The sequence below is a fragment of the Leptodactylus fuscus genome, chromosome 1, assembly GCF_031893055.1.
Source record: "Leptodactylus fuscus isolate aLepFus1 chromosome 1, aLepFus1.hap2, whole genome shotgun sequence".
In the NCBI taxonomy this organism is placed as follows: Eukaryota; Metazoa; Chordata; class Amphibia; order Anura; family Leptodactylidae; genus Leptodactylus; species Leptodactylus fuscus.
The window spans coordinates 156,444,767-156,458,941 of record NC_134265.1 but is presented as its reverse complement, the minus strand read 5'-3'; the positions used below and the strand labels follow the sequence as shown (position 1 = coordinate 156,458,941).

The window sequence follows — 14,175 nt, the reverse complement described above, 5'->3', positions numbered from 1 at the left end:
ACCTGGTGATAGGTGCATGGGTGAAAGAAAAAAAATATATAAATCTAAAATATGTGATTTTGCTCAGGGTTATTACAATATTTGTGAGGTTCCACCTGGAGTTTAGTTTAGAACGAACACGTCCAAATTGGAAGTATTATTATACTAGTTGCAGATGCACCACATTTAGCCAATGATAAATGGGCCAGTACTGCACAATGACTGTTAACTAAGCAGACTTAGTGGCACGCCCGATCCAAAGAAAACAGTGCATTTGAAACCATGGCCTTCAAAATCTGCTCTGATCCTGAATTATTTTTTTTTTTAAACCAAAAACTACTGTTCACAAGTTATAGCTGTCGTCAAAACTCTTGTTTCGCCAACCGCTCACAACTCCCCATAAGAGCAATGCATTATTAAACATGGCACATTTGTTTCTGAAATTAATGTAGGTTTCTGAAAAAAATGGTTTCCTATATTCGAAAAGATTTTTTGAAAAACCTTCACAGATGTATGGAAGAGTCACAAAAACGTAGAAATCCAAATTCTTCACAGTTTCCCTTTTGCACATGTGCAACCCAATAGTTTCTACACATTCTGCCAATAGCACCCTCAAAATAAGTGAGCTTGATTTACTTCTTTACGTTCTGGGTAAAGATTAAGTGTGCTTATACATCATTTTAAAGTGTCATTTTAGCTGTAACAGATCAAGGAATAACCTATACATTAAGGTTACCTGCAAACAGAGTTTGTCCCGTCGCCCTGTTTTAAGTCCATCCGTGCCCGCATTTATAAAAAAAATTAAAATAAATAAATAAAACGTTCCGTGCAGTTCTTTAGTGAAGTGGAGGATGTACACCTTGGCTTCACTGCACGTGCCAGATATATGGGGCATGCGCACTGAAGAAGAGATGTACACCTCTGCTTCAGTAAAGAACTGTGCCAGCACAAGCAATACAGCAGCAGGGTGTATATAGGCACTAATGGTTTTATAACAGGGCGATTTGGGAACACGAACCCCAGGGCCATGAGGACCAGTGAGCGGTTTAATGTCCCAAATCACCCTGACAGATTTCCTTTATGGTCCATTCACATGGAGTAACATGCCGTGTGACCTGGCACGTATACGGCGTGTGAGATTTTGAGCGCCGTAAAAGCTCCCATCAAAATCACGGCCGCAAAATAACGCGGCGTATACGATCCAGGCTCCCATTGAAATCAAAGGGAGCTTTTACGGCGCTCAAAATCTCACACGCCGTATACGTGCCAGGTCACGCGGCACGTTATTCCGTGTGAATGGACCCTAAAATAGAAATGCTTTAAGAAATGCCAGTACTGCTTTGTGTTATTGTTTTGTGTCTTTTAGTGCAGAAAGTTTTAGGCTTAGTTCACACAGGGGGCGTACAGACAGATTTTGGCATCGAGTGACACGGGGAGCAACATGCCGCTAGCGGAAAAAAAGTACGCTAATGGTCTCTATAGACCAACATTGTGAGGGGGCGGATTATGACGTTGATTCTGCGCCATAATTCGCCCCCTCTGTGCCCATGTGAACGAGCCCTAAGGCTACATGTGAACATGTGCATGTATGGGTCTGTTGGATCTTGGCCATGTGCCATTTTCTATGTGCAGACCCATTTATTTCATTGACAAGCATGGCTACAAAAAACAAAACAAAATGGACATATACTGGGTTTTGTACCCACACACCCATCTACATAGATGTGTGTATATGAGGCCACAAGAACATAATGGGTCTGTGTGCTAGCCCTTAAAAGATGCCTTTCTTTTTCCCCCATAGAGCAGTCTATACGAAGGGGACTGTGCGGATTCTTGGTTGCATTTTCCATCAGAAATTGCTTGATGAAAAAGTCCTGCAAGCCCAGCTTCGGGTGATTTCATTAAAAGGAAATCCAGCGGACCCCAATAGAATCAATGAAGTCCTTTGGGATCTGTTGAAGTCCAATTTCCCTTTCTTCTGGTCCTGCAATGGACCAGAAGAACCAAAATGACAATGCAGATGTGAACACATTTACACATGTGTCCGTGGGTAACCACTATATGCTGTGGGGATCAATGTGCAGCAGTAAAAAGGTCCTCCTATTTCACTTTGTGGGATAATCCCCCTTGGAATCGCGGAAGCTCAAGTTGCAGCGTTTATGTCAGTTTGCATAGGAGCCATATTAATGTACTCCCAGCAAATTAATAGGAGCCTAACAAGATAAAACATACTATGCAAAATGAAGTAAGACATAAGAGTTTTAGCAAGCTAATGAACAGACTGAGGTCGAATTTGGCTTTCAGAGCAATAAACACCTTCAGACCTGCATCAGTAGACACAGAATGGTTAAGTTGAGGTCAAATGAGGTGAAGTCTACGAACTCAGAAAGGACTAATCTATTGAGACTGCTGCTTATGTGAATGCATGGTTCGTAATTTCTGACTATAAAAGGATGAATCGGGATTAAAAAATCTGAGAATAGAGATTCACCTTTGGTTCTGCCTGATGAGGGGGTTTGCAGTTCAAGTTCAGGGACTCTGCCTACAGACCTTCATGTGTATTATCTATCAAGTTCCTATTGCTAAACATTCACAACACTATAAAACACCAGTTGTGTGTTTTTTTTTTTTATATATCCTAAATCAAATGAACACTTTAACCCCTTCCAGCTGAAGGCATTTTTTCAATTTTTGTTTTTTTAGTTGCCGCCTTCCAAAAACCACAACTTATTTTTCCATTCACAGAGCTGCATAAGGACTTAATTTTTCTGGGACAAACTGTACTTTGTAATGGTACTATTTGATCTTTTATCGGATATTGTGCACCTCTGGAAGCCAGGACAATTTTCACACTTTTGAGATGTACAAGTAAAACCCAAATTGCTACATATTTAAAAAAAAAAAAAAAAAAAAAAACCACAAAACACACCCCCTTCTCCCATACCTATATATTTTCTGAAAGACACCTGCAATATTGTCAAAATGCTATTTGGCATTTGTAGTCCATACACTAGAGATTTTGGACTGTACTTAGGCCAATTTAGATGATTTTATGCCAACCATCTGCATTTTTTTCCACTATTGGAAGTACTAATGTGGCAGATGTCAACCTGTAGTACATAATTATCGGTCAGAAAGGCCATGTTTATCTTACTAGCCATGTTAGGCATTGCAGTACAGATCTGTTCAAAGTTTGTACAGCATCAGTAGAAACCAGAGCTAGTGTGCATTTGCTGGGTCCAGACATGGACAATGGCCATGTGCGGAGTCACAAATCGAGGAGAAATAAGACCTATTCTGAGTTTTGCCCAGGATTATGGCCCCACGTGTTTGTGTGTGGGCGTGTGTAACATGCAATAAAATATAATGGGACAGTGCACTAGCCATAAAAAACATGACAGTGTACACAGTTGTGTGCACGAGATATAACCATGATTGACAAGTTCGTGCAAAACACATTAGAACAAACATTAGATGTCCAGTGGATTTGTCTGACATTCCTCTAAAGCAGGGGTAGGCATCCTTTGGCACTCCAGCTGTTGTAAAACTACAACTCCCAGCATGCACTTGCTCTGCTGTTCTTGAAACTCCGATGGAAGCGAATGGAGCATGTTGGGAGTTGTAGTTTCCCAGCAGCTGGAGTGTCGAAGGTTGCTGACCTTTTGCTCTAAAACATATGGTCACCTTCCTCCAGTAGGTCTTACAATCCCCCCACCCCCGCTCATTTTCTTAAATGTGTACAACCTCTAACTCAAATGTTTCCACAAGTTTTTCAGGAAGAATTCCCATTTTAAAATCTCATTTGAATGCTAGGAATACAACAAATTACATAGCAATGCACTTCAACAGCAAACTATTGACCAAGTCAACACAAATGAGAAGCATCCCAAGGTCATGATATAACAAAGTTTACTATACATTCATCTTTCCAGTGATGCTTCGTTCTCAGCATACAATCACAGAGGGTCTAAACCATTCATATGGAGAATATCACAGACAAGGAATGGCGTGCAGGATAAATGGTGTAAACATAAAATATAACTTTTGATAAGTGTTAAAATTTAAACAAAATGGACGTCCGTGCAAACCCACAAAAGGAGATTGAATCTCCTTTTGTGGGTTTGCACGGACGTCCATTTTGTTTAGATTTTAACACATATCAATAAAAGTTATATTTTATGTTTACACCATTTTTCCTGCACGCCATTCCTTGTCTGTGAAATTCGTTCTCAGCATCCTCTATTTTACAGTGGAATGAAGTATTTTTCATGGGAACAAGATTGCACAAGAGTGTGGCAGACACTGGGTTCACTCACGCGCCTGATCTACGTTTAGGGTTTCCATCCCCAAACCCGCTTAAAAAAAATGTAGAGAAAAGTCCTCCTTATCAAGCGGGTTAGCTTTCCGTTTTTCAGGTCCCCAAGAACAAAAAGTCGAACACTAGTGTAAACCTAGAGTAAACTCTGTAAACTCAAATTTAAAGGGATTCTATCATTAACATACATTTTTTTTTTGTCCCTAACACGTAGGAATAGCCGTAAGAAAGGTTATTCTTCTCCTACCTTTACACGTATTCTCTGCGCCGCCGTTCGGTAGAAATCCTGGTTTTCTTCTGTATGCAAATGAGTTCTCTCGCAGTACTGGGGGTGTCCCCAATGCTGCGAGAGAACTCGCCAGCGTCACCTCTATCTTCACCTGAACGGCTACTCCCTGTGTCTTCTTCCGGTGCTGGCTTCAAACTTCTAGGTATACACAGTCGGCTCTGCCCTCGAGCAGAGCAGACTTCGCATGCCTGCAGTAATTTTCCTGTGGCCGCTTACAAAGTAAACTGGTGTAGGCGGCCATTTTCTTGTGGCTGCTTTCACAGTAAGCTGGGGTAAGCGTCCACAAGAAAATGGCCACAGGCATGCGAAGTCGGCTCTGCTCGAGGGCAGAGCCGACTGTACATACCTAGAAGTTTGAAGCCAGCGCCGGAAAAAGAAGACGCAGGGAGAAGCCGTTCCAGGTGAAGAGAGAGGCGGCGCCGGCGAGTTCTCTCGCAGCATTGGGGACGCCCCCAGTGCTGCGAGATAACTCATTTGCATACAGAAGAAAACCGGGATTTCTACCGAACGGCGGCGCGGAGAATACATCTAAAGGTAGGAGAAGAATAACCTTTCTTACAGCTATTCCTACGTGTTAGGGACAAAAAATAGCATTAATGATAGAATCCCTATAAGGGGAGGGGGAAAAATCAGAGCAGCCACTGTCAGAGCTCAGAATCACACCCCTTGTCTGCTCCTGTCTGACACCACACTTCTGACAGTACAGAGCATAAATAGCATATCAGGAACCAAAATTAATAGCATTGCTTGCTCGGGAATGGTAGGGGCTAGAGAAAAATTTTTTAACCGTGCCGGAATCAGTGGAGCAGTGACTAATAGAGCTGGGCTTATTGGTGATAGTGAAAGGTCCAAATGAAAAACAGCAGAAAGGCTGTGAAAAAAAACAAAACAAAAACAAAACACAAGCGTTTTTGTTCCACGTAAAGTGTGGCCTTAGGGCTAGTTCACACGTGAACTGCCCGCGCAGATTTTGACACCGAGAGCCGCGTCTCTCTCGTCAAAACCCGCCTGCCGCGACCATCGCGGTCACGGCTTTCCCCTCCGCTGTCGGCTCAAATGAATGAGCCGACATAGGAGGGTGCTACCGAGGGCGGAAGCCGTGCGGCTGAGCCCGCGCAGCTTCCGCCTGAAGATAGGGCATGTCGCTTCTTTTCTCCGCTAGCAGCAGCCCGCCGCTAGCAGAAAAAAAATGCCCGGCAGTCTACATAGACCACCATTGTAAAGGGGCGGATTTTGAAGCGAAATCCGCTGTCAAAATCCGCCCCTTTGCCCACGTGTGAACTAGCCCTTAGTTTTAGGCTGGGTTCACATCAGACTTGGTTTCATCCTAGCTACAAAAAAAAAAACAAAAAAAAAAACAAAAAACAGCAAACAAGGGATAGATCCATCGTATAAGTCCATTAAATTTCCAGCAACAGAATCTTATTCCACCACTTTTCTTGCTTTTTCGCTGTGAAAACATACCATAAAATGAGGCCCCACATTGCGGAAACGCAGCTCTTTTTGTTGCAGATTTTGTTGCGTTTTTTTGAGCCAAAGCCAAGAATGACTAGAAAAGGAATGGGAAATGTATAGGAAGTTCTTATGCTTCTCCCGTCTGCTCAATCCATTCCTGGCTTTGGCTCAAAAAACCGCATCAAAAAAAGCTGCGTTTCCGCAACGTAGGGCCTCAGCGAGCCTTCACACGGAATAAACGTGCGTGTATTTTTGCAAAATACACGTGTAAAAATAAGACTCCCATTGACTAAAATGACATTTTACAGGCGTATTTTTACACGTGTAGAAAATATCATTGAAGTCAATGAGAGTCTTATTTTTACATGAGTATTTTACAAAAATACACACGCGTTTACTCCGTGTGAAGGCTCCTTTAGGCCAAAACAGTACTAGGTGATGACATGTCTGACCACCACTTAAAGGGGCTCCATCAGCAAAATCATGCTTTATGATGTAGTTTAATATAACATTTACGGTGCCTGAATAGCCTTTTTTTTCTCCGCTAGCTAGCGGAGAAAAGAAGCGACCTGCCCTATCTTCAGTCGGAAGCTGCGCTGGCTCTGCCGCGCGGCTTCCGCCCCCGGCAGCACCCTCCTATGTCGGCTCATTCATTTGAGCCGACAGCGGAGGGGAAAGCCGCGACTGCGATGGTCGCGGCAGGTGGGTTTTGACAAGAGAGAGACGCGGCTCTTTTTAAAGGCTATTCACGCATATGTGGGGCTCTATCAGCATGATTTTGCTGATAGAGCCCCTTTAGAGGGGTTGTCCTGGATAAAACGACCTTGCTACACTATACACCCTCCTAATTTACTATACCAAAAATGTATGTTTACCTAGATTGCTGGGGCAGTCATGTGACAGCCTTAAGTTAGGTACACACCTGTGCCCAGTCTCCTCCTGGGCATTCCACAAACGCAGAGTCCTGCAAGCAGTGTTATTCGCTCTGCATTTTCTGCCTTCACACGATGCAAGTCTCCGCTCATTTTGTCCATTTTAGGGTGAATTCACACTGAGTAAACGCTAGCTTATTCTGAACGTAAAACACGTTCAGAATAAGCGGCGTCTAAAGCAGCTCCATTCATTTCTATGGGAGCGGGGATACGAGCGCTCCCCATAGAAATGAATGGGCTGCTTCTTTCACTCCGTGCAGTCCCATTGAAGTGAATGGGGAGTGCCGGCGTGTACGCTCCGGCATGAGCAGAGCTTGCCGTATACGCCGGCACTCCCCATTCACTTCAATGGGACTGCACGGAGTGAAAGAAGCAGCCCATTCATTTCTATGGGGAGCGCTCGTATCCCCGCTCCCATAGAAATGAATGGAGCTGCTTTAGACGCCGCTTATTCTGAACGTGTTTTACGTTCAGAATAAGCTAGCGTTTACTCAGTGTGAATGCACCCTTACACGTGTAAAATGTAGTAAGCCATTGAACTCAATGGCTTACGTACGTTTTTTTTTTACGCGTGCAAGCCATTGAACTCAATGGCTTACTACATTTTGCACGTGTATTTTTACACGCGTAAAATGGACAAAATGAGCGGAGCGTTACAGCGTGTGAAGGCGCCCTTAGTCTGTGGGGTCCACGGATTTCCAGAGGTAACGGCTTTTTTTTTTTCGGATTAGATTTCTGTTCAGGTGTCCTCAAGTGGACACCCCAAACGCAGATGTGTAACATACCCACGAGAAAAAAAAAAAAAGTCTAGTAAAATAAATATTCTGATATTCACTTGTTGCAGACATTCTTGGCTCTGCTCCCTCAAACTGACTGGGGTCTGCAGAAATCCCCATTTATACAACTTTATTTTCTGCAAAAAACAAACTGCTGAATGTGAATCCAGGTTCATACATCCTGCCATTACGGTCGGCCCAGGACTAGAGAAGTGAGTGTAAGCTCCTGGGGTCAGAGCACAGAGTCCACTCATGCGATGGAGTCTCATGCTGGCCTGACATGCCACCCAGGAGCGCTGAGCGATACAAAACAAGCAGCCATGTGACTTGAAGTTGTGCCTTTCCTCCTCAGACTAGTTCAGACGCCCGGGCCCGGCTCACACCACGCACTGAGCCCGCGCCGCCGCCGGAATCTGCCGATGCGTATTCCGTCCGCAGCTGCTGTCAATTCTACTTTTCTAGAAAGAACCAGAAACTAAGAGCACGCACTTAGAGCAGCCATGACTGTATGTGAGGCGAGCCTTGGGGTTAACAGGACAGCGGGCTCGACCACCCCCTCACCCTACAGCACACAGTATTTGGGGGAGGCGGCACGTAGCTACAATACCGGGCGACTGTATACACGTAGTACAGGACAACTCCATGACGGGAGTCGGCGCAAAATTCCCTGCCAGGGCGAGCACGCAGATGAATTCCATGTACAAGTAGGGAGCTGGCCTCCACTGTGCGGCAGGGAAGCGAGAACATTTGGGAAGGGAACCAGGGGAGCCATATTTATTCCCTCCCCCCGTCTCTCGCTCTCAGGAAAGTTTGTACACCCGATCGATTGCTTCTCTGACCGGGACTACATTCAGGCTCGGCCACCGTTATAAACAGCAGTACAAGGCGAGGGAAGGAGGCTGTCTGCTTACCTGATCGTCAGAGCCGGGTGTGCGGTGTAAGCGGAGCGCTGTGTGGGTGTATATGTTCTGGGAGAGTGTGGAGGTATAAGCTTCAGGCCCTGTTCCTGTTCCTCCTCCCCTCCGTCATGTCATCGTGATCAAACATGTCTGAGTGTTTTCCCTCTGACTTCCTGATTCTGCTCCGCTTGACAAATTCAGCCAGTGTGTACGTAGGCCTACCCCCCAGTGCGCACTCAGGTACAGCGCCCGCCGCGCACACACGCACCACGGACTTGCCACACACGATTATTAATGCGCGCCTAGTTTAAAATGCAATGGAGTTCAGACACTGACTGAATATAGCAGCATGTACATGTCTGCTGACACCCCACAAGTACTGGTACTCTGCACACCGCAATTATTCTCCTCACGTACCGAGAGGAAAAGCCCTTTAACATGCAAATGGACACAAAAGTCACCTCAGAACTTTATGGCTCCTACATTGTAATGCAATTCTGACTAGGAAGCGATATAGACAGCCTCCATATGAACTATGATGGCACCCTATTATATATTAGATGGGGATGTAAACATATGTGCTGCGGCAGAATACTTGGCACCTCCAGGACACAGCCCGAGTTTGTCACTTTATCTGGTAATAACTCTGGAATGCTTTAGGGGACTTTCACAGCATATGTTGTCATATGGTAAAAAAAAGTTATGCTGAAAACGGATGGAAACTGATAACCATTTGCTTATACAGAGTTACGCTGGGTTCACACCTGCGTTCAGGGTCTCCGTACTATGGTTTCCGTCTTCTGCATGGCAGAAGACGGAAACCATAGATCGGGTCCGGCCGTGCGCGGCGGTGAGCGTTTTAGGCTCTCCGCCGCGAAACCGGATTTTTTTATCCGGACACAGAGTAGTGCATGTCCGACTCTGTGTCCGGATTATAAAACCCGGTTTCGCGGCGGAGAGCGCAAAACGCTCACTGCCGCGCACGGCCGGACAGCTTTCTCACCCATTCAAATGAATGGGTGAGAAAGTCTCCTGCAGGCTTCCGTCTCCTGCATCTGTTTTATGCAGGAAACAGAAACCTGCAATAAGGACCGAACAACGCAGATGTGAACGAGCCCTTAATGTTATATAAACACTGATCCGTTTCTGTAGGATATACCACATTTTGACCTAAACTGACAGAAATAGACCATTTTTGTATTTAAAGGGGTTGTCCCATCTCAAGGATCCTACCTATTATACTGATAGCGTATGTAAATTGAAGACTTTTCCTAAATATATTGCTTTAAAAATGCTGCTTTGTTTTCCTGCTATGTGAACTAATTCCTCCCATTGTTTAGACAGCGTTTTCATAACCACGGTCCTGTAAGATATGAGAAGTGAAGTCACTCACTGCGCTTGCCGGTAGGACAATCAGTTCAGCTATTTGCAGTTTCTGTTATCTCTCTATTTAAACACACAGATAACACTGAGTCCATTCTTTACAAGCATCTGCATATTATCTGATCTGTATAAGTGTTGTGAGACTTCTCAGGCCAGTTCAGCAAGAGGGAGGAGGGAGAAATACAGGAAGTGAGAAGAACAGACTGCTGAAACAGTGAGATGGGAAAACCCCTTTAACGTTGACTCTATGCAAATGATTGGTGATTAGTTTTCTACCATTGTTAGTACATGATGAGAATAGGCCCTTAACCACTTCCGGACCACCCATAGACTATATACGTCCAGGAAGTGGTTGCCTAGTTCTGACAGGACGTACTGGTACGTCCAGTCAGAACACAGCAGCTGCACGGAGCTCGTGCAGCTGCTGAAGCTGGGAGCCAGCTGTAACTTCCGCCAGAGCTCCCAGAGAGATGACAGGGAATGATTATTCCATATATTTATTTATCTCAATGAGCGCTGTATACACGGTTATGGGGCCGCCTCTGCCCCAGCGGTCACGTGATCCGCCAGGCTCAGTGTCTTATAAGAGCTGCTGGGTCCTACAGGACCCAGATCAGCTCTGTATACTGCGTATACAGCGTGCAGGAGGCTGTATTCCTCCTGATACTGGGGCTAAATGTACCAGCCTCAGTTGCAGGGGAAATCAGCCTCTTTAACAAAAAAAAAGTGATCAGATGTCTCCAAAGGTATCTTATGACCTTATGGGGACACAATCTGAAAAAAAAATAAAATATAATAAAAAAGTAAAAAAAAAAAATAATACGCTAATAAAACGCCGTTATTAAAGGTTATAGCCCCACCCCCGACAACACCATACAAAATAAAAATTACCATAACGGAGAGGAAAAACTATTTTATAAAGTTTTTTCTTAGCGCTTTGTGTTATTAAATTTTAAAAAAAGTGAAAACCAGACACACTTTCCCTCCTATTATGTATGGATATAAAAAAAATTAAAACACATTCAAAAATAAAAACAACATAAAAATAAAGCCCTATGTGTCCCCGAAAAAAGACGCAAAAATTAATTGAATAAGACATACGAGAAAAATGTTACAGCCCTCAAAACCACACATACAGAAAAAAACGAAAATGTGTCTGGTCCTGGACCACAAATTGGCCTGGTACTGAAGTGGTTAAAGAGAACATTTAATCACCTCTACCAAATCTATCTCCTTGCATCATTTAATAGGCATTTCTTCACCGATTCTGACACAGTTGGATTTTTTTTTTCAAACCCCTGCCATCCCAGAGCTCTGACTCCCGCCTTGATACTCCCCATCTGAAATTGCAGAGCCTGAGTTACATATCAGGCACCAAAAATTACAGCACTGATTGCCCAGGAATGGTGGGGACTGCAGAAAAAAAATCCAACTTGCACTGGAATCAGTAGAGCAACTATTAACAGATTCTAAGAACTGAAGGTGGTGAAAGGTCCTCAGTGGTTTTAAAGGGATCCTATCACTCAGACCCAATTTTTTGTAGGTACCACGTTGGAGTAGCCTTAAGAAAGGCTATTCGTCTCCTACCTTTCGTCTTCTTCTCCAAGCCACCGTTCGCCTACAATCCCGGTTTCTCTCAGTATGTAAATTAGCTCTCTCGCAGCACTAGGTGCGGGCCCCAGCGCTCAGGCAGCACTGGGGGCGTCCCCAATGCTGCGAGAGAACTCTCTCCAGCGCCGCCTCCTCTTCAGCAGCCTCTTCTTCCGGCGGTGGCTTGTAACTTCTAAGGCCTCGGGTCTTGGGCAGAGCAGACTGCGCATGCCCACAGGGCATGAGAAAATGGCCGCTTACAGTACTGTGCAAGTGGCCATTTTCTCGTGGCCTGTGGGCATGCGCAGTCTGCTCAGCCCAAGGCCTTAGAAGTTACAAGCCACCGCCAGAAGAAGAGGCTGAAGATGACGCTGCTGAAGAAGAGGAGGCGGCGCTGGAGAGAGTTCTCTCGCAGCATTGGGGATGCCCCCAGTGCTGCCTGATCTCTGGAAACTACCCCCAGTGCTGTGAGAGAGCTAATTTGCCTTCCCAAAAGAAACCAGAGGTGCGGAGAAGACGACGAAAGATAGGAGACGAATAGCCTTTCTTAAGGCTATTCCGACATGGTACCTACAAAAAATTGGGTCTGAGTGATAAGATCCCATTGGAACTGGATTGCAGTAAGTATCTGGCATAGATTTCCATTGTAATGCACGCCAGAAAACTGGTGTGAATTATAGTAAACCTTCTCCGATCTCCACCCTACACCACAATTTGGCAGAAGAGGCGCAGATCAGGGCTTAACCACTTCTGGACCACCCATTTGGTATATACGTCCGGAAGGTGGCTGCCTTGTTCTGCAAGGACGTACCGGTATGTCAAAGCAGAACTCAGCAACTGCACTTCAGCCGAAGCGCACAGAGAGAAGGCAGGAAAGGTTTATTACCTTATCTGCCTTCTCGATTGCTGTGTAGACACAAGTACATAGAAGACTTTTCGTACATTAGTAAACTGTGAAATGCTGTAGAATCTTCAGTTTCAGCAGTTTGCAGACATGCTGTGAGGAGAATCAGCCTCTCCCATCTGCATTAACTGTTTCAACAGACCTTCCACGCACTCTGATCCATTCCATCTATAGAGATGAATTTAGTGAACTGTAAAGTAGCTAGAAGGGAGACAACTACTAGCAGGAACTTTAGAGAGGTTTTTCAGGCAGAAAGCACAGTTTTAATTAAAGTGAATTAGTCTTATTGAATTAGTGAATTATCATTTTAGTCTAGAACTACAGTGTTTTCCAGATTCTAAGATGCACTTTTTCCCCCACAAACTTGGAAGGAAAATGGGGGGTTCGTCTTATAGTCCGAAGGTGGGTCGTTGGGTGGGTGTTTGCATAGAAGCGGGTTCGCCGGAGTGCCATGATAAAAAGCCTCCCATTGATTTCAATGTGTAGCGCGTGTAAGACGGCACCCATTAAAGTCAATGGGATCTGTTTTGAAGCGCTCACTCTGACACGTGTTTACGTGTCTGAATGAGCGGTGCGTTACTCCGTGGGAACAGAGCCTTAGGATAAGGGTAAGTTCACACAACTGATACGCTGCCTGATTCTGAACGTTAAAACACGTTCAGAATCAGCGTGTATAAAGCAGTTCCCATTCATTTCAATGGGAGCTGGCATATGAGCGCTCCCCATTGAAATGAATGGGCTGCTTTTTTCACTACGAGCGCTCCCATGGTACTGTTTCCATAGATATAATTGACATGCTGTAATTTTCAAAAATCGCAGCATTTCTGCTGCAGATATTTTTCTGCAATGTGTGGATTGGACTAGCCAGAACCCCATGTACTTTGCATGTACTGTAAAATACCACTGTTAAATTGCAGCATTTTCGCAACATGGGGCATCGGCTTTATTGACACAACCTGGGCATATAGCAGGGCTGAGAATGAAATTTTGATGAGGTCTGAAGGATGTGGGACTGAAACATATGCAGTTGTGTCCCACTGGTTTGGAAAATACAGCCTGGACACACAGGCTAAGAAAGGAGTGCATATCAAAAAGCATTATGTTTGCTGTGGCTGTTATACATCAATATAAATGAAAAGGCTATCCAGCGACAAATAATATATGTAGCTAGTGCCTCTGGATATGAACCTCATTCATCTGATCCTCCAGGGTATGGCAATACCCAAAATGTGGCTGTCTTCTGCCTGGGCACACAGCAGGACTACACAGTCCTGGTTTCTTGGGGCATGGATCATACTAATAGATGTATCTTTTCTAAAGCATACTTAGCACAATTTTTGACTCTTTCCCTTCTTGCCAGTTTGAGAAACTTCACTGGGGAAATATTGCTTTGATACAATATGTGTTGCCTAGTTTCCAAAAACCACCTCTTGAAATTTTAGGGAATTTCTCCACTGGCCTGCAAATCTGAATAGTACGTACACATTGTACCGCAAACTTGATTTCCATGACGTTATATGGCTCCAGCACTTGAACTGAGAAATCAACCATTTCCTTATACTTGTAATAAAAAATGTAATTGTATTGTGGGTATCTGTACTAATACCTTGTACAAGGACAGGGGTGCTGCCATGGGTATGTATTGTTGTTAAT

At 44.5% G+C, this 14,175-nt stretch overlaps 1 protein-coding gene across 6 annotated transcripts in view; it reads right to left on the bottom strand.

The window, feature by feature from the left end:
• The window catches only part of SMARCA2 (SWI/SNF related BAF chromatin remodeling complex subunit ATPase 2), a 196,968-nt gene that overhangs the window by 120,682 nt on the left and 62,111 nt on the right, over window positions 1–14,175 (bottom strand). For 4 of the 6 annotated variants that reach the window (XM_075278710.1, XM_075278742.1, XM_075278734.1 and 1 more), the window contains exon 1: window positions 8,658–8,947. The exons of the other annotated variants lie outside the window; for them this stretch is intronic. The gene's annotated coding sequence lies outside the window, so the exon portion shown is untranslated. Of the gene's footprint in view, window positions 1–8,657; window positions 8,948–14,175 lie in introns of those variants that run through there. 6 annotated transcript variants of the gene reach the window in all.